Source organism: Diabrotica undecimpunctata, chromosome 8 (genome assembly GCF_040954645.1).
Source record: "Diabrotica undecimpunctata isolate CICGRU chromosome 8, icDiaUnde3, whole genome shotgun sequence".
In the NCBI taxonomy this organism is placed as follows: domain Eukaryota; kingdom Metazoa; phylum Arthropoda; class Insecta; order Coleoptera; family Chrysomelidae; genus Diabrotica; species Diabrotica undecimpunctata.
In genome coordinates this window covers 18,896,160-18,915,801 of record NC_092810.1, presented here as the reverse complement: position 1 = coordinate 18,915,801, position 19,642 = coordinate 18,896,160, and the positions used below count along the sequence as shown (strand labels likewise).

General features: G+C 34.5%; 1 protein-coding gene across 4 annotated transcripts in view; it reads right to left on the bottom strand.

The window, feature by feature from the left end:
- sbb (scribbler) overlaps positions 1–19,642 on the bottom strand; it is a 297,475-nt gene that overhangs the window by 107,816 nt on the left and 170,017 nt on the right. The gene's annotated exons all lie outside the window — the stretch shown is intronic.

Sequence of the window (19,642 nt, the reverse complement as noted above, 5' to 3'; positions counted from 1 at the left end):
AGATAATGCACCTTACCATTCGGAGATTTTGAAGAAACAACCAACACAGTCGTGTAACGTACCGAGCATAAAAAAATGGTTAGTTGAAAATAATATCAATTTTCCAGAATACGCCTTCAAATCTGAGTTACTGGAAATTTCGAAACGTTATGAAAAATCAACAGTTTAGATAATTGACCAAATTGTATCAAGTTAAGGACATCAAGTACTATACGGTTACCATACCATACGGTTACCGCCGTATCACTGCCAGTTTAATCCCATCGAACACATCTGGGGTATATGTAAAACGTATTATGATAATCACGTTGGATGCAGTGGATATAGTGAGATGATCCAGTTAGGGAAATGGGGCAAGAAGCTCTTCAAACTGCAACTCCAGAAATATGAATTATCCAGAAATAAGCCAGAATATATACATATATATATATATATATATATATATATATATATATATATATATATATATATATATATATATATATATATATATATATATATATTCAAATATTCAAATATTCAAATACTTATATTTATTTCTTTTTGCGCTCTTTCAAGTGAAATATCACGACATATTTGAAAATATTTGTGTCAAATAAGATTATATTATCTCCCCCCATCTGCGTAACGTATATTAGTTCGTAACTTTAAAAGCAGTAACCATTTTTCCTCCTCCAAACTACCAATCCCCAAACGCCCACATCTGACAACGCCGATTCAGAAAGTTTATGAAATCCTCGCACTCAGACGAACCCTTCAAACAAACTCTATCCCTTTCTACACTTCTCTGCCTCTTTTGCGATTACTCGAAGCACTGGGGGAAGTTTGTGTATTAGACAAAGGGGTGCTTTGCTCCCCGAGGACCATGTTTACATGAACCCTTGCAGTCAAAATATAATCTAGCGTCAATGGTATGATTCATGATAACATTAAAACTGTTATCATTTTGTGATTTCTGTTGAATTTCCTCATAATAAACAAAGTGATTAGTAGGTACCATTTCGATGAGTTTCTTTGAATTAACCGATAGTTTAAAATAACATGAATAAGGATTTATGATAGCGATATGTTTAATACGGTGTATTTATGTTTCAATGCTCTGTGTACATTCGTTATATTGTAGAATGAGACGCAAGATGTTAATTGAAACAAAATAAAAAGAGAATATAACGACAGCCATTTCAGTCCCAAACACTTGACCATTAAAATTAGCAGCATCCAAGATTCTAACTAGAAAACTAACATCATACACAAAGGATATGTCTGCTGTTGAAAATAAAAGATAACAACAGCATACATTCTTAAACACATTACAAGAAGAGACATTTTAACTAATGTGTACACAACCTTCTGAATATGTATTACTTTTCTTCCATTTGACTTTTAAATCAGGCTTGTTGTATTAAGAAACGTACTTTAGTCTGTTTAATTAGTAAGTTTTACTGGCAATTTCTCAGGAATTTAAATTAGCGATTCGACAATAACAAATAAGGTCAACAAAGTGTTTGCCCAATACAAATACTTAGTTGAGTCAACATGGAATTCTACAAAAGCGGTATTTAGCATAACGCACAAATATTAAGTTTAAATATTTACTTTTGTCTTGTTGATGGCTGTCCTTGCTGATTTCCATTACGTTGAATATCTTCAAAATATGATTTGTTTGCTGTATTAACTTTCTTAAATACAAACTGAACATTAAAATTAAAATCTGAATGGATATTTTATGAATTTTCAAACTATAGAATAAGGGAAGAAAACGATAAAACATATGAAAATATAATAATAAAAAGATAACAGTTTCAAATTTAGATTTCAATATATAGTTAGTACTTTTGAAAGCGATGCGATAACGAAGCGCATATCCAATAAAAACTCATTATTGTCACGACGGAAACTGGTTTATTCGTTATTCGTCACAATGTGATGCTAGATTCTTTATAGTTCATCTTTAAGTCCACGTTGACAGTAAGGAATGTAAGGATTAGCTCCTGAAGGTATCATTCCGGGTTTCACACGACTTTGTAAAGAACAATTAAAGTAAATGATCCCTTGTTTATATAATTTCACACCTCTAACAATACCACATGCTGAGCTGAATATTAATGAATCTCTTATATAGCTTGTTAGACTATATCTGGCAATAGGGAAGACATCGGGGTATTTTTTAAGAAATATCCGAAGATCCAAATGTCTAGTTGCCTAAAAGAAATGAGTGCATTAGGCCATTAGGTAAAACCAGAGCCGATCCTAACAGATGTGTAGCGCCCACCTCTAATTTTATCAATCAAGCATTTTTCACGTCTTTCACAAAATAAAACTACTTTGCAAAATATGTCTACTCTCTATACACATTGACACATAGTGAAATATTACACATAAAAAAATTCGTGGCAAAAGCGCCAATAGTTGAAGGTATTTTTTATTTATCAGCGATACTGGCGTCGGCTTATGTTCCCAGAAAGCCAGAAAAGTTATGTTTTTTAAATAATTTTTTATGACTATTAGGTGGTAGTCTTTGTAGAAGGACTGATTTATATCCTTTTCGATTCACGAGATTTATGCATAAGTAAGTACTCTTTGTCATTAGATTTTCTGAGTAAAGAAGCAGATTTGCTAGTATTTTCTGAGTATATACTGTTTTGTATCTTGACGTGACAACGTCTTAAATTAGGTTGTGGCTCGGAGTCATTCATGAAAAAGTGTAACGCCCGCTCACGTCTGTTACAGTGAGCCACCGAACGAGAGAGGGGCCCGCCGGACCGGCGAATGCCTTGCGTCTCTCTCCCACTCAAACATGATCGGTCCGCTGCGCGCGCAGCACTAGAGAATTAGGCGCGTTGAATCGGTGCGTGCTTCCGTGCTTGTGTCTCTGTCTTTCTCGAGCGTTCTTGGCGTTCAAGACACATTACAGCAGAAACACTTCCTTTCATTTCATATTTCTCCTATCATCGTCCTATCCTCAACAAAATCACTCAAATAGAAATTAGTTAAGTTTAAGTTTACATGTACAATGTTTTAGTAAACAAAATATATTTCTATAGTTAAAATTTGTGCAATTCTTATTTTCATTCAATTCCTTGTTCCTATTGTGCAATTTAATAATATTCATATCAATAAATATTCTACCGAGAAAAAGACGTTGTCACGTAAAATTTTCGCCCGTAAAACCGACTTTACAGGCAACCGATTTTTTTAAGTATTATAAAGTGTATGTTTATTTTAAAAGATTTTATTTTTGTTTTTTTAATATCTTGGTAAAATATTCATTCGTACGTTACCTTTAACTATCATTCGCTCCATGCCTTCTCTTCTTCTAGTTATATATCCAAAATATCTCAGTATAGACTGAGACCCACATTTCAAATGCCACTATACGCTTTGAATCGGCTTTTTTTATTGTCTAAGTTTCTGAAGCATAGGTGTCGATAGGAAATGTCAATGCTCGAACAAGGCGTAACAATTAGTGTATGGTGTTCGAATTAGTGTATGGTGAACACAATTTAATTGAATTCCATTGTAGCGTTCTTTTCACGGCCTTTTTTCGATGCCTCATTTCTTTCTAATACGTGTACACGATAGCGACCAAAAAAAATGTATGTTTCTGATTATTTCTCAAAAAAAGCAACATATTGCATAATCTAAATATATTCATTTATTTAGAAAGCATATTTATGTACAGATAAATAAGGAACTGTCGTTCCATGAGCGAATGATATTTTAATGCGAAATGTTAAAGTTATCTTTGTAGTTGTCCAGGCGTGGTAATTTTAAAGTGGAAATAGTATATTGTGCAAAAAGTGCAGAAAGGTACCAATTTCTCACGACAAACTTTGCGGTACGAATGCAAGAAAGACACTTTTATTTCTTCAAAAGCTTTTACCTCGTCTATGTTCTTCTTTTTTTGTTTTCTTTGCTTCCAAAATTTTTTGTTATTATTTTCATCGATTTTTCCAGTTCTTTTCTCTTTGTGTATATCTACATATTTGTTTCCCATGTCCCATTAATTGTGGTCGTTTACAATCAATGGGACATGATAACAGAGATCAAATATAGAATTGAAAAGGCGAAGTTTTATCAAGACGAGGCGCATATTTACTAACAGTGACTACCACAGTAATCAGATTGTTAAAATGATACATATTCCCGGTTTTACTGTGTGATGTAGAAGCATGTACCATGAGAGAACATTGCTAAACATATATCTACATTAAAATGTGGTTACAGGGATTTGTCCAGATTTATTGAGCGGGCAGGTGCTAGAGTATATGGTAGCGCAACCGGATTTGAATCTAGCCAGACTCTCGGCTCCGCAGAATCAGTCTTTCAGACCAAGATCTTTACGATCCCGGTGTGTGCTCAGGAGATAATAGATAGGTCTTGCTCTGGCAGGACATATCTATCTGCTCTGACAGTCTAGTAGCGTTAATGGCTTCGGAAGCGCAGAAATTCAGCTCTAAACTGGTTCTTGAGTGTAAGGGAGCATTTGCTGATGTTGCGCCTACCAATAGAGTTAACTTGGTATGGGCACCGGGACACACAGGCATCGAAGGAAACGGGCCGACGCCCTGCAAGACAGGGCTCATCCACTCTACCCGTGGGACCCGAACCTGTGGTTGGAGTGCTCTTCAGTACTGGTCGAGGTAGTCCCAAAGAGCTTCTTCTGCAGAGGTTCCAGGACGCCTGGGCCCTTTGTGGAGGTATGAGATAGGCTAGGCTCCACATAATGGGACCATCCAAAATTTTACAGCTCAACTTCTCCTTCTAGACCGTAGAAGATGCTCTCTGGTGGTTAGTGTGTCTACCGGCCACTGTAGACTCAGGCAGCACCTTCATCTACTTGGATTGTCGGATGGCCCAAGGTGGCGTAATAAGGAGGAGAAAACCTCCTTATATGTCCTCTGGATGTGTTTCTGTGTGGAGTCTGTGTTAATTCTTTATGTAACCGAGCCAAATGAAGAAAGTCCCTTAAAGAGACTTGTGGCTATCTGTGAGGCCACAAGGTTACTAAAAGATTAGACGTTCGGAACGGCAGGGAGAGCTCAGATTTGGAGACACTACTGATAATAGCTCTGCTCCGATCTACCATGACCATAACCATAGGTACAGTGTGGTTACACAGACGAATTAACTGTTTTTGAGTTAATTTAAAAAAATATATTTGCTTTTCATACACATTCCCGTAAAAAAGTATACTACTGGCAAACTAGAAACGGATAGACGTGTCCATTTTAGTCATCACTTTGAAAAGCAAATGATTGCTTCTTCCTGAGCTTTTGTGTATCCTAAGATGTAACGTGATTATCGACATTCCTTGTGTAATTAAATTTGAATAACTATTTTTATTTTCTAAAAAACCAATTTAAAATATAAAAAAGTAAATAAATGGACAAATAGTATCTTTTAATTCCAATTGCAATAAAATGTAAATGTAAAAGTGAACGGGAGCCGTCAGATTTACCTCAAATTGCTCGCAATAATGCTCGGCATATCTATAAAACACAACAACACCTCACGACTGAAATAAGACAGAGAAGAACCATAAGAATTATTTTCCGTGAGAAGTGCTGTTACTCTGTTTGAGTAGAACTCAAATATCGTTTGATTATTATCTTTATTACTTCCAGAGGAAAATTTTATCAAGATAAATGTACAGGTTTTCCTTTTCCAATATTATTCCGCAACAAAAGATGCTAAAAGAAAAAAATAAAACTCAATCCTGAATTTTCCGTTACTGCTGACATTACATGATAAGTTTGACATAACTGTCCTTTCCGAAAATTAAACTGTCAATCAACAAACAGTACATGTGTTGGGAACATAAAATCTACAATCGGCTTTTTGGTAACTTGCTGTTGATATTTTTAAAAGAAAAAATAAAGAGAACTAGTGAAATACTGAAACCAAAATACTTTACTATTTCAATACTTTTCGTTTATTGAAATAGGAAAGTTTAGTACTAGTAGTAAGCTAAAACACGAATAAATAAATCCGCCATCTCGCGTACGGAGCGATTTCGTGTACAATGGTTTTAAGTAGGTATTAATGTTGTCAAGAACAACGTCGTAGTCGTAATGAGTCTTATGTCCTCGATTTACGGTGCAAATGACTTTGGTGGTTTCAGTTACGTGTCTCAGAATATAAAGATCCACAACGTTTTTTACATAGTTCTTATCTCTCTATGACAAATTATAAAAACTTTGTGTTAATTTAAAAAACGATTCTTTGTCAACTTAATCGTATAAATGAACTCCTCAAGAGTACACTCTGATCAATTCCGAGATTCGCACGTAAAAGGACGGACCATCGAATTTGAGTACATCATCGTTTCCGTCTCCCCCTGATGATCAAAAATCGAAGTACCCTAAAAACTGTGATGAAGGAAGCCAGGCCAATATAGAAAAGGGACCGTTATGTTATATATATGGGGTAAACGCCCTAACCTCTCGTCCCCATTTATGCTGACAAGTTAGATTTATTCCGTGCCCATCATCTGTACCCAATTACATAGGCGTATCGCCGAATGAGAAGGTCAAAGGGATGATGTTCATTATCGGAATAAATGTGAAATCGATCCCTCAATTTAAAGGATATCATAAGAAAAGGTGTTACAATCGTTTTTTCTTTTTTTCTCCTGATACATACAGTGGTAGTGCTTTATATAATTATAGGGATAAGTAAAATATTCCAAGACTCAAAAATAAAATTTGGTAAAGACAGTTGCTATCTGTCATTTCGCAAGTTACCACCATTATGAAGTTATTGATATGAAATATAATGGAATAAAGCACCCGGACCAGGAGATATATCCGGAGAATTGTTTAAGTACGGAACGAACAAATTGTACGAATGTCTTCGACAACTTTTTCAAGAATGCATAAACACAAGCGAAATCCCTACGGAATGGAAGATATCATACCTCAGTACTATACATAAAAAGGGTGATCAAAATAATTGTGAAAATTACCGAGGAATAGCTGTAATCGGATCTATGAGTCGAATATATGGAAAGGTGTTAAAGAACCGAATCGAGAGAGAATACTTAGATTATGAAGCAGAACAAGCAGGATTTCGTACGGGTCGATCCACTATTGACCACATTTTCTCCTTAACCCAGATAATAGAAAAGATGACCAGGAATCAAGAGATTCATATGTTGTTCGTCGACCTACGGAAAGCCTACGACAGCGTTTCACTGAAGAAGCTGTGGCAATCAATGGAAAGCACGAATATTAATATAGAGTTAATAAAAGCCGTCAAAGTGCTATACAACCAACCAATAATAAAGATAAAAGCAGGGACACAAATAACAACAGGATTTATAACACCAAAAGGATTAAAGCAAGGATGTTGCTTGTCTCCCACTTTATTTAAAATATACCTCGAAAGTGCTTTAAAAAGATGGAAACAAAAATGCAGGACAATGAGGATACCGCTCACCAGTACTATGGTATATACGCTTAACTTTGCAGACGATCAAGTAATAATGGCACAAGATTATGACGATTTAAACTATATGGCACAAAAATTAATTAAAGAGTATGATATATGGGGTCTAGAAGTAAATAAAAAGAAAACCGAATACCTGTGCATTGGAGCAGAACAAAAAGATCTCCTATTAGACGATAACACTACGATAAAGCACTGCTGTGACTACAAATACCTAGGTATCACTATTTCACAAGATGGAACATTAGACAAAGCCATAAGAGAGAGAAATACGTCAGGGAGAAAAGCCATCACAATGTTAAACACCATTTTATGGGACCAATCCATCAGCAAAGAAAATAAAAAGGGGATATATGAGACTATAGTAAAAAGTATCACTTTATACAGCTGTGAGGTATGGCCACTGAAAGAAAGAAAACTGTCAACGCTGAAAGCGACGGAAATGGATTTTTGGAGAAGAGCCGCAGGAAGATCTAGAAGAGAAAGGATTACCAACGAACGCATTAGAGAAATAATGGGAATCAAACGAACAATCGCAGATGGCCTAACAACAAAACAACTTATCTGGTTCGGACACATACAAAGAATGGACGAACAACGAATGCCAAAAGAAATACTAAAGTGGCAACCAGAAGGAAAGAGAAAACGAGGTAGACCGAGAAAATATTGGAGCGAAGGAATAAATAAAGAATTGAGAGAGAGGGCCATAGAAGAAGATCTATGGAACAACCGGTCTAAGTGGCGATTGGAAATCGGAAAACGGCGGAGAACGTTATAAACCGACAAGTAGTAATAGTAGTATTAACAGATGACTAAAGAAGAAGTTTGGCAATTGATTAGCTCCGAGAGAAACAGAAAATATCATTTAAAGCTTCACTGTAGCAGGTACAGCAAAGAATAGAGTTCATTCACGTGGTCGCATTTCAGAATGTGGTATAACACTTCATAAAAAGAACACTGCATTTATGAATTTATGTAAAAAACAATTGGTAGGTCCGCAAATCGACAATGAGAGTGCAAAGGAAATTATTATTAAATATAAAAGTTAACCTCTACTAATAAACTTAAAGGACATCAGAAGGTCAACTCTACGTCAACCAATCCCCTGTAGAAAGGGTGACGCACTGCAACTACCTCGGCACCATAATAAAGGAAGGATGGACCAACAACCAGGAGTTTAGAGCACGCATCGGAAACGTTAGATCCACCTTCACTCGGATGGGGGCCTTCTTCAAGAGTCACAACCTCTCTCTTGATACAAAAGTCTTCTCTGTCCTTTTTCATGGTGTTGAATCGTGGACCTTGAACGAAGATATGTGCAGAAAACTCGAAGCATTTGAGATATGGCTATATCGGAGAATGCTTAAGATCCCGTGGACTGACCGAGTCACAAATGAGGAGGTCCTCAGAAGAATGAATAAGAACCGAGAGGTATATCCTCCACCATCAAATCTCGAAAGTTACAGTTCTTCGGACATATTATACGAAATGAATCCAGATATGCTCTCGTTTAAGCCATCCTGCAAGGAAAAATATTTGGAAAACGAGGTCCAGGAAGAAGAAGAACATCTCGGTTAAAGAACCTCAGAATCTGGTTCAATACAACATCTGTGCAGCTTTTCCGCGCTGCTGCATATAAGATAAAGATTGCCATGATGATCGCCAACATTCGTAACGGATAGGCACATCAAGAAGAAGAATATAAACTTCAAATCAAGATTTTAGGAAGAATAGTACGGGAATGATAAAGGTCTCATAATTACGAAACTTAACATAGTAATGAAAAACAACACGAACCGAGTGTAAGGGTAATTATATTTTGTTTTAATGCAACGGTAAGGCGTTGTCCTGTTTGTCGTTTGAAAGCCCAAAGTCTTTTTTGTGATAATGCCACTCATGGTTCTCGGCGCAATATCTTTTACGCACTTATGAGGAAGAGCAATACCACTGTCCACTTCATCGTAACGGCTCAAACTAGATTGGAATATTGTGATGCGTTTATGCGTTGTCATGATGTACATGACAACAGTCAGTCATGTCAACATATATTTGAGCTGCGTTCAGTTTGTCAGCCGTACAACCCGGGTTTACACTTTGTATCGGTATTTATGGCACGACAGGTTATAGTACTGGAACAGAATATAAATCACGTTGGAAAAATCCATGAATTTAACATATTTATATTTATATCACGCCTTCTTTTTACAATAACACTTGGATTATAGAACGTTATGGTCATTCAAGCATTGATAATAAGAAATTTCTAGAGCTACGCCTATGCTTAATTGTCTACTAACAGTTATAATTGTCAGGATATAAAAGCCACCTTCACTAATATACTTAAATATGCGTTTTATTATTGGATTGAAAAGTTGTAGGTTTTCTGAACATTGCGGAGATTTGTTAGTTACGATCAATTAATCGACCCACGCATTTATAAAGCAAAATATAATCATGTATAAGTAGTTACAGTCTGTCCCAAACCCTTCTTTCAGTGCGTCACTAATGTTGACGTCATATAGGATTTTAAGAATGTCAAGAATTATTGCATGACATTTTAGTTAAATTTGACAGTTGTAGGATCGTAATCTTTTTTTTTTCTAATTGAAAATAATTTAATAATTTTAATATTAGTCTTTGTTCTTTCTCGATATCTCTCGCAATGTTTAAAATATTTTTATGACAATAAATACAAAATTAAATTTTCACTGTAAAATGTCTGATAATACTAACCTGGAATGACAATTATTATTTAATCAGTTGACATTGTGAAAGTACTGTCACGATAGTGACAATCTGCGTCAAATTATATTTATGCGCATCGTTGATTGGATATCTATTTAGCATATTCTAAACTCCAACCAATTATACATCCGTAAGTAGAATTAATTTTACCATAAATAATTTTCTAAGTTCTATGTATAATAATCACAGACTCACGTTTTTTTCTGTCACTTCTAGCTTAATGTGTTAGAGAGAATTCGATCAACTATGACGCACTGAAAGAAGGGTTTGGGACGAACTATATACATAGATGTATCGGTATATAACACAAGTATCATTTTGTTAAAGTATCAATAATGTACTTTGGAGGATCAAAATTGGCGCCATGTCTGGTATGTCTGCGATGTATGATTTTTAGATATAGTTTTAGGCTTTAGCTCATCAGACTCAAGACGGAACTGTTCGCAATTTACTGGCGTTAGATTTTTTCCGGGTAGGTATGAAAATCAATATTAGCCAATAATTTGGTAGTTCTCGTGCTGGATATCTTTTGTTAAAAAGACCAGTATTCGGTCGTCTAAGCTTTTTAGATCTATATTATGAGTTTTCATTTTCTTTATTTAATTCTCTCAGCTATTTTTCTCCACAGTTTTTCATCTTTGGTTTTCTCGCTCCATTGCCGTACAAACGCCCTGTTGAGGTCATTTGTTATTTCTTGTATCCAAGTAGATCTTGGACAAGTCTTCTTTTGCCAGCTGGTGTCCATTCTAATATTGAGAATAATGACATAGGTGGTCCCGATCTTCATATTTGCTCTTTGCTAGTTTATTTTACAATATCTTCTTTAATTTCTTTTAGCAGCTCGTGGTTCGTTCTTTGTTTAACACATTTAACGCCACAATGTATAGGTAAAAAAAAAATTAAGTGATATATAGCTCCAACAAGGGTGGTTTTAACGGTTGAAATATTATGACATTATATCTTACACATAAAACAATAATTATTTAACTAATAAAAACCAAATGTTAACCATATTAAAGTTTAAAATGTTATTTTATAATTTTTTACAATTAGGGGTAGTTTTCACCCTTAAAAAACCAAAAACGTACAACGGCTCACTATAGAAAATAAACCAGACGGTGAAATGAGCCTAATCCCAAATTTTTGTACAAATCGATGCTGGACGAAAAAATTGCGAGGTTTTGCCATTTTTCCGGCTTCATTTCCTGGCCTAAGAGCCTCTAGAAATGGAACGAGAATCTAATAATTGTCACTATTGTCCTACAAGGAAAAACCGAAAAACTCAGACAAAGTGCTGCAAGTAAAATTGGGAAAAACCGATTTGTGTAAAACAAATTTGTGTACTTAATTGCTGTTGGGAAATAGAGGAGGAAGAATCTGAGTAACTGCATTCATTATCTTTAGATATTTTTATTACCTTTTAATGATTTCATTTGTGTATTCATTATCTTATTTGTTTACCATCTAATTATATTTAATTTATGTATTATTTCTAAACTTTTGATTTATAATATTTTATCACTTTGTTTTGTTAAAATAATAAATAGTCTTTCTATTCTACCGTTATGAGTTACCGAGCACCGGCTTGAAGTCAACGAGCCGTTTTTTGTAGAAAAATATACCACAATTGCCAGGTATGAGCGTTCAAGTTCAGCTCATGGTGGCACCCTAATTCTTTCTACAAATAATGATTTCTCTCCTATAACAAAATATGACTTTCTGTTGAATGAATTCTTTTTTGAGTTTTCATTGTTTAGAATCTTAATCTATACATACTTACAAGAATCTTAATCTATACATTCTTTGCATTTATAGATAACCTGATTCTTCCACGGAACTAATTATTCAGAATCTGTTAAATTTGTTAGACGATCTGTCCAATAAAAGTAGAAAGATTCTAATATTATAATCATAATTGATTATATTGTCTCAGATTTCTCAGCCCTTGATGTACGCTCTACAATTATTAATGCAGGACTAATCTCCCCAGTTCAAAAAAAGTCTCGAATTCAGACCAGTTGATAAATCTGAACTGATTCAAATAATCTGTAGTATCAAAAGCCAATCTTCCTGTAGTACTGATGGACTATCCATAAAATTTTTCTTTAATCTCCCAAAAAAGGGTTGGAAGTCCTGGTCTCACTAATTAACGATTCCTTTGTGCCTAAATGCTGTGCCTAAAGACAGCCATTATTATTCCTCTTCATAAGGATGGTGAAAAATCGAATGTCTGCAACTACAGACCTATTGCCTTACTACCGGTGCTATCCAAAATTATTGAAAGACTTATAAAACTCCGACTTATGTCCTTCCTCGTTGAACACAACATTTTATCGCAAAAGTCAGTTCGGCTTTTTATCTAACAAATGTACCAGCGATGCTATGTTTTTTGTACTACATGAGGTCTATCAAGCACTAAACAATAATCTTTATACTGCCACTATTTTTTGTGACTATGCCAAGGCTTTTGATTGTGTAAATCACGACATTTTGATAAAAAAACTAAATTTCTACGGAATTCGAGGTATTTCTTTGAATTGGTTCCAATCTTACTCGAGGAATAGGAAACAACTTGTTAGCGCAAATGATACTGACTCTAGTCACAAAAACATTGTATGTGGAGTACCACAAGGTTCAGTACTGGGTCCTCTACTTTTCCTTATTTTTATAAATGACATCAAATTAAAAATCAATGGAAAAATTTTTCTTTTTGTTGATGATACCAGTATTACCTGGAGGAACTCTTATATTGCAACTCTTCATGCAATTATAACTTCTGATCTACTTAAAATAAAAACCTGGTCCGACTCTAATTTACTCTCTTTTAAAGTGGATAAGACAGTAGCATTGTCCTATAAAGGAGTTCTTCAACCCTTGCTTCTTAATAACAGCCAGATCAGTATCGTTGATTCTGTAAAATTTTTTGGTATTTTTATAGGCAGCAACCTTAAATGGTGTCTTCATATCTATCTGTTAAGTAAGAAACTAGCCTCAGCCTGCTATGCAATAAGAACTGTTTCGAAGGAAATCAATTTAGTATCTTCCAAAATAACATATTTTTCTTTGTTAGAGTTGCATCTTCGATACGGCCTTCATTTTTGGGGTTCTAGTACAGCTGTCCAATCTGATGTTATTTTTAAATTACAAAAAAGAGTAATACGGTATCTTTTTGACCTCAGTAGAGTATCACATGCAGCCACTTTAAACTTATTCGTACGGTTTTATTATGCAATTTGCATTTTAGTTAAATTTTGCAATGGATTGCATATTTTATTATCTTTTATTTTGTGATATTGATGATTTATGTAATTTTGGTAAATTTTAATTGTTATTGTTATTTTTTTGACTTTTTGTAAGCTTTATCCACAAAACTGTACAATTTTCAGTGACAATAAAGCATATTTCTGTTCTATTCTATTCTAAGTATAAACCATTGTAATTTTATACATGCTGACATTCATTCTTCCTCAAAATAAGTGGAATTCCTATATGTGAGGGTTACGCTCACACGCGTGCAACTACGATAAAATAGAAGACACGTGGCACGGCGGGTTAATCGTCTTAATTTGTTGTGTATTCACCATTTCTCTCGCAACTACCAGTAATTTCAGTCTTTTTATTAAATCGAATGCTTGTTGAAAGTCTATAAAAAGCAGTTCAATGTCTATTTTATATCCATAAACTTTCTCCATAATTTGCTTAACTGTATGTATGGCATCTGTTGTTGCCTTGCCTTTAATGAATCCTCGTTGATATTGTCCTAAGATATTCGACATTATTTTATATGCTGTGTTTAATAATATCAGTCCATAATTATTACATATGTGTTGGTCTCCTTTTTTAGGAATCTTGATAATTTGTCCTTTGCACAATTCTTCCGGCATTTTTCTTCGTCCCATATGACTTTTATTAAATTGTGTTTTTCTCTTAGTAACTATTAAATAGTTAAAAGTTTTTCTCTTAGTTCATCTCCACTATATTTTATGAGGGCCATATTTATGCCGTATGTATCTGGGGCTTTGCTGTTGCAGCTTAAAATTTACCCAACTTCGTCTTTCATCGGTTTTTTTGGTCGGTTTCCTTTCGTCATGATTTCTTCTTCTGGTTTTTCATTTCGTCTTCTTCTTCAAGTTCCGCTGCTATATTGGAAATCATTCTGGCAATTATAATTTTGTTGGTTACGCGCCTGAATAGTTCAATTGAACTAAATCCAAACCATTCACGGAGATTGCGTACCAACGAGATTTTACGTATTCCTACGCTTCTTCTGCCTTTTATTTTACCCTGAATTATATTCCTTAGTAGTTCGTATTTTTCACCTCTCATGATGTGCCCCAAGTATTACAATTTCCTGATTTTTATGGAATTTAAAACTTCGCATTGTTTTCCTAGATGTTCGAGAATCTGTTCGTTTGTTTTGCGATCCATCCATAATATTTTGAAAATACGTCCGTAACACCACCTTTCGAATGCTTCTAATTCTGAGATGGCTTCACTGTATAAATTGAATAACAAGGGTGATAAAATACACCCTTGGCGGACCCCACGGCGAATCTGGTTATCCTCGGTCAGTTCATTTTCAACTTTCACTTTTGTTGTTTAGTTCCAATAGAGGTTACATATGATTTTAATGTCTCTACTGTCTATGTTTTTATTTAATAAAATTTCTTTAAGACGATTATGCTGCACTCTGTCAAATGCCTTCTCAAAATCAAAGAAACAGGCATATACTTCCTGATTTATATCTAAGCATCTCTGCGAAAGAACACTTACTGCAAACAGTGTATCTCGTGTTCCCAGTCCTTTCCTAAATCCCATTTGTGTATTACTTATGCCTTCATCTAATTTCTTATGTATTCTATTGTGAATTACTTTTAAAAACAATTTCAAGACATGACTCATTAAGGCTATGGTGCGATGTTCATTGCACTCCTTTGCATTGGCATTTTTTAGGTAGCAGTATGAACGTTGATTGGAGCCATTCTTTAGGTATTATACGTGTTCTTCATTTAGGTCTTGGTTATTTCACAGAACAATATTTGTACTAACGGCGACCCCGTATAGGGATAAAGGCTAAGATAATTAATGATTTGATAACAAATCATAAAACATTTCAATTACTTTGTAAAAAAATAAAATTAAATAATCGTCTCCAAAAATATCGTTAAAAGTTTAGGAGCGACTTCAATGATTATATTCTATTTTTACTTTCAGAACCCATAATTACCTATTTTCAAGTTTCATGCAACACAAACTATATAACTTTTATTAATATAATTGTATGTTATTTAGCCAGTACAATGGAAGTAAACTATCATTTGACGATTATTGACGACGAACGGGTAATTACTAGCGAGACATAAAACAAAAAACCTATAAACATGTCACAGTCGTAGGAACGCCATTGTGTTTTTTAATAAGTTTCTCCATTATTTAGCCATCTTTATAGCTTTTTTATAGGTTCGAAAGTAAAGTCTGTTTAACGTCATTGTAGTTTAAACCAACTAAAAAATTCGATTTTTGATGACAAACAAAAGGTAGTTAAAAAGATAAGAATATTGCGAATGGATTAGGAATCGGTTCGTATAACTACCGTAATAAATCAATTACTTCAGCGTGATGCTTGTAGAAAATCGCCCATACAGTTTTGTAACACGACCTTAAAAATAAACATAAATTTATATATCTGACCACGCTAGAAGAAGTTTTAAGATGCATGATTTTAAATAGAGACCGCTTACCTCAAACATAGCTTTAGACTTTCTACAAAAGACAATGAAGGAAATATGAAAGGTAGATGTGTTTCTTGCCGACGACAATGCACCTACGTAAAGTTAATAAAAAAAGGCTTAAAATAAAAAAGAATTTCCATAGGTCGTTGCCAACCTCCAATAAAGAAACTAAAGAAGTTATCCAATAAATCTAGCTAAAAAATTGAATCCTAGATTAGGTAATAGTTGTAGTATAAGCTGGTAAAGTTGTTATTACATATTGTAGTATTGTTTTATGTGTGATTCATGCTGGATCAAATGATCCATTAAAAAATCTCCCGTGGGTTTGTAGTATATAAGTCTATTGGTCTTCTTCCTATGCCGTCCCCATTAACGGAGGTTGGCGACCACATTTCTAAAAGTTTCTCTGTCTTTTGCAACTTGGAATAATTCGTCTACAGTCATGTTTGTCCAGTCTCGAATATTTCGCAGCCATGACTTCCTCTTTCTACCTATTCCCTTTTGCCATCGACTCTACCCTGCATGATGACCTGCAGAAGACTACATTTATCATTCCTCAGTATGTGTCTAAGGTATGCAGTCTTACGTACTTTTATTGTTCTCAACAATTGTGACCCTACCTAGTCTATTGGTAATAATCTTTTATAGCAACTTACAACGCATTGGATTTGTGGTAGAGAATGGTATATAGGATCAGTTTAAAAAACTGGAAATAATCGAAAATATAGGAGATCTGCATTTGTATCTTTGACAAGATGTTTGGAAATATTAATGACATTTGATACTTTTAGTATCAAACATTTTAAAAGGTTTGAAAAAAATAAAATATTATGTTTATATGGTTTATGTGGTTTATAAGCACAATTGATTGTAATGAAAATTACATTGTTAACTATTAGCTGACGTTTCGATTTCGAATTGTGCAAAAAACATAACCAACCAGTTGTTAAGTGGGTTATGTTTTTTTGAAACTGACGCATGACGGTTGACTTACTTGGTCTACATCAGAAATTTATTAAATGCTTCTTGTCAATTAACTTTCTGCCACAAGAAAACAGTTTTAGAACATTTAAAAAAAATAATAAATAAATATGTGATAACCATTTTCTTTAAATAGAAAATCAATACTTCAAAACTGTTATATTGTTAATGAAATCAATTACACGATAACTAAGAATTATCAATAATTGTTAAACATTCTTGATAATCATTCACTCCTTTATGTCAAGTATGAATGAATGAACATGTACTTAAAATAGAATATGTTCCAGCAAACGTTCCGCATGGAATAATAAATGTGTCTGACCTTTAGTAATTATTACTCGGTACGTGCAATAAAAGAGAGTAAATTAAATTGTAAAACATTGCGTTCATTCTATACGGAGAATTTGATATAGAACTGGACCAAATCGTTCTTTTTAATGATTCGATTTCTTGATATCGATTCATCATATGTATCGTTCGTTCACTTTATTCATTTCGCCCCAAAACAAATATGATCAAATACAGAATAGTCGATATTTGAGCGCTTTTAACTGTGTTGAAAATTTGCATAATATATTAAGAAAATAAGTTAACGCTATCGGACGAGGATATTTGTAGAAAATAATGAAAAGGGGAGAGTTAAACAACAAGAAAATAAAAGTGATTTAAGATAACAAGAGGTTATTGAGTCCACTATTGTTTACAATATTAATGGATGGATTGGGCGAAAGAAACTGGTTTATATGTGTGTTCTGCAGCAGCTGAAATGTAGCTTCACACACAATGCACAAGGTAATTTTATTGGAAGAAACTCAGGTGCTTATTAGAACAATTACACTTACTAACCACTAAATGTTCTCGAAATTGAACACTCTATCTCGTATCGTAAAGCAGAGCTGCATCTCATCGCTCGAGAACACTTCCGCAGAGGTATGGAAAATTCTAATACCGATTCGAATCAACCGACAGATACCGGGGAGCCACATAGACTACAGCGTGAGCAAATAATCTAGGAAGATCATCAGTGAGCAAAAAACTAGTTAAGATCATTACTGTATCATCTTTGATAATGCCTGCTACAGTTGGAACCTAAAAACTAGAAGTCAGATAATTCCAGGCACCGGCCCAAAAACCCCAACAACTCTATAGGGTCCAGACCTGATTAATGTTACATATGAATTACCTTAGAATTTCCTATAAGATGCATATTTATGAAAGTTTAGATTGTATGTTAGAATATTTTATTTATAAATAAATTTGGTGAAATAGCAAATCATTATTTTACCAAAAATGTGCACAGCAGCTCAGCTCAGCAGAGTTAATATCTAAGAATATCTAAAAAAGCTTATGAAACGTTGACGTAAAAGGAATATCGGGAAAGCAATTTGGCAACCCAGAGGATATTAAGGAAGACATGGCAGAGAGCATAGAGATCATTGCAGAATTAAATAAAGACACTTCAAAAGATGCATCAGTCTCAGAACACAAGAAACATGCAATCAAAGATGCAGACCTAATCATTTTACGAGCAGAAGTAGATAATGCTCTCGACCTACTAAGAAAGAAAAAACCCCAGGTATAGATGGCATACCAGTAGCAGAAACTCTAAAACAATGGACAAAATTGGCTTAAATGTAATACTGGTTATAATCAGTATGATCACAGGTAGATGAAAGCAAAATCCTGCTATAGATAATCAATGTAGGGCTAAAGAACTTTCTACTTTTAGAGATAGCCGAAGAACATGCGGAATCGTACCAGAAAAAGGAACGCTTGAAGAGATATAAGGAACGCTTGAATAAGAGCCAGATAATAGACAAAGCGAGGAAAAATAACATATCATATGCTGCTCTGTTTCGTAGATTACACAAAGGCTTTCCATTAAGGCAAATAGGATCTCCTATGGAGTATAATGGGGAAATGGGAGTGCCTAACCACTTAGTTAACCTAATAAGAAATCTGTCTGATAAAAACTCAGTCAAAGTTAAAGTAGGTACACGGAATATATTCAAAAATGCGTTCAAAACAAAGAAATGAACTAGACATAGCTTTATATTATCACCATTAGTATACAACATATATTCTGAATATATAATGAGGAAAGTACTAAACGAATGGGATGGAGGAATCACTATGGAGGCAGAAAAATCAGTGAAAAAAAATCCTTGACAGGGCGTAATGACACTAAATATTCGGTAATCATTTGGTCTGCCCATCGTATTGGATGGACATGTTATTAGATGTATTAGACGTAATGAAAGAGCATTTCACTATCCATGTTAAAGGAATAAGGGCAAATGAAGACAAATTTTTCTTTAGCACGGAATGTAGTGGAATTATCAAATACCTGCCAATGCATTGCATTTGTATATAATACATCCGGACTTATTATTCATTTAAATTATCAAACCTTAGCGGTTTGCAAGCGTTTTATGGTCTTTGCCGCCACGGTGTGCAGGTAGTCCAGTGATCAGTTTGCAAATCTCACCGGGTCTATTTTAAAATAGGAGTCTCAACTTTTGTAGTCGAGTGGGAATCGTTGCGGTTGATCAGGAATTTGCGATCGCGGTTCTATTACATGATCCGTTGGCAACCGACCCACCTCTAATACTGCATATTCATTACTCGCTACAATAATGCTATTGAAACAGGTGACTTTTCTACCGTGGCCAAGCTTAACGAACTCGACAGATCGATGCCGTTGGATGATGGCATTTTTTGTACGTCAAATG